Source organism: Phyllobates terribilis, unplaced genomic scaffold, assembly GCF_046119375.1.
Source record: "Phyllobates terribilis strain yellow unplaced genomic scaffold, ASM4611937v1 Scaffold_3097__1_contigs__length_90573, whole genome shotgun sequence".
NCBI lineage: Eukaryota > Metazoa > Chordata > Amphibia > Anura > Dendrobatidae > Phyllobates > Phyllobates terribilis.
This window is the reverse complement of record NW_027365851.1, coordinates 22501-25000: the sequence shown is the minus strand read 5'-3', so window position 1 is coordinate 25000 and position 2500 is coordinate 22501.

The following is a 2500-nucleotide window of genomic DNA, read 5'->3' as shown; positions in this document are numbered from 1 at the left end:
CACCTTAAGCCAGCGCGGGCTCCAAAGCCCGGGCCGAGCGAGCGGCGCCACCTCCCCACCCGGGAGCGCTGCGCCAGATCGATCGGAGGAAGAGCAGGGGTGCATGTAGGGACTTGCCCAAGTACGGAGGCTGCAAACCCCTGTCGTCGGGAGATACGTGCCCACGAGTCCTGGAAGCGCGACTCGGGTACAGGCGCCCTTGCGGGGGGGTACTGGATGTGGAACAGCACTGGGGTCGAAGCCACAAAAGCATCCGCCCTCATGGAGCCTCTCCTCGGCCTAAAAATCCAGATTTTAGCCTTGACGGCGCCCCCATGTGGAGAACCAGGGCCCGCGGGGGGGTCTGGCCAGGCTCACTTCAACCCAGGAACACCTCTCTGACTTGGGATAGGCGACCGGCAAAAGTCCCCCCACGCAGCTGCGGAAGCCTGGGTTCAGCCAAGGTGCAGACCTCCAGCCGAACAGGGACTCATAGCCAAAACGCATACCCAGGCCTACGGAGGTGAAAACCAGCTTAAATGAGTCGAAATGTGTCGGGGCTGAGAGGTACCTCTCTCTCATATATTCTGCCGGTGGTGTGCAAAACTGGGTCTTTGCATGGAGTGTCACCCTATACCCACTTTAGGGACGCATGCAAAAAAGTGCCCGATCGCCTGGAACTGTCAGGCGGATTCGGCTCCCTGGAATTTCCTCATTCTGGTTCTTTTTCACTTTTTGTCTCTTTTGCGACATCTAGTGGGCAGGCTGCATTACTGCAACCGGGGACACCTCAAAACGCTTGGAACTGGGGAGCGGGCTCAATTTACAAACGTTTTGCGGGTCCTGGAAGTCAAAATTGTGACTTCTGAAAACGACTAAGTATCAAGGACTCATCGCGCGAATCGCTCTGGAACTGAAATCGGATGCGCGCACTGACATGCTCCCCTCTCTGGAAGTCTGACACAAGTTGAAAAATTTTCTAAGTCCCCAAAAATTTTTTTTTTCAACTTTTTTTCAATTTTCCCCCTGTGGGATATATATTTTACCCACACTTTTGGAGCCCTCCTGGGATGCCCTCTAACATACTAGAACCTCATTTTGTGGAAGTTTTCACAAAATTGTGAAATTTTCAAAAAGTCAGAAATTTTGCCAAAAACGACTAAGTATCAAGGACTCATCGCGCGAATCGCTCTGGAACTGAAATCGGATGCGCGCACTGACACGCTCCCCTGTCTGGAAGTCTGACAAAAGTTGAAAAATTTTCTAAGTCCCCAAAAATTTTTTTTTTCAACTTTTTTTCAATTTTCCCCCTGTGGGATATATATTTTACCCACACTTTTGGAGCCCTCCTGGGATGCCCTCTAACATACTAGAACCTCATTTTGTGGAAGTTTTCACAAAATTGTGAAATTTTCCAAAAAGTCAGAAATTTTGCAAAAACGACTAAGTATCAAGGACTCATCGCGCGAATCGCTCTGGAACTGAAATCGGATGCGCGCACTGACATGCTCCCCTCTCTGGAAGTCTGACACATGTGTGAAAATTTTCTAAGTCCCCAAAAATTTTTTTTTTCAACTTTTTTTCAATTTTCCCCCTGTGGGATATATATTTTACCCACACTTTTGGAGCCCTCCTGGGATGCCCTCTAACATACTAGAACCTCATTTTGTGGAAGTTTTCACAAAATTGTGAAATTTTCAAAAAGTCAGAAATTTTGCCAAAAACGACTAAGTATCAAGGACTCATCGCGCGAATCGCTCTGGAACTGAAATCGGATGCGCGCACTGACACGCTCCCCTGTCTGGAAGTCTGACAAAAGTTGAAAAATTTTCTAAGTCCCCAAAAATTTTTTTTTTCAACTTTTTTTCAATTTTCCCCCTGTGGGATATATATTTTACCCACACTTTTGGAGCCCTCCTGGGATGCCCTCTAACATACTAGAACCTCATTTTGTGGAAGTTTTCACAAAATTGTGAAATTTTCAAAAAGTCAGAAATTTTGCCAAAAACGACTAAGTATCAAGGACTCATCGCGCGAATCGCTCTGGAACTGAAATCGGATGGCGCGCACTGACACGCTCCCCTGTCTGGAAGTCTGACACATGTGTGAAAATTTTCTAAGTCCCCAAAAATTTTTTTTTTCAACTTTTTTTCAATTTTCCCCCTGTGGGATATATATTTTACCCACACTTTTGGAGCCCTCCTGGGATGCCCTCTAACATACTAGAACCTCATTTTGTGGAAGTTTTCACAAAATTGTGAAATTTTCCAAAAAGTCAGAAATTTTGCAAAAACGACTAAGTATCAAGGACTCATCGCGCGAATCGCTCTGGAACTGAAATCGGATGCGCGCACTGACACGCTCCCCTGTCTGGAAGTCTGACAAAAGTTGAAAAATTTTCTAAGTCCCCAAAAATTTTTTTTTTCAACTTTTTTTCAATTTTCCCCCTGTGGGATATATATTTTACCCACACTTTTGGAGCCCTCCTGGGATGCCCTCTAACATACTAGAACCTCATTTT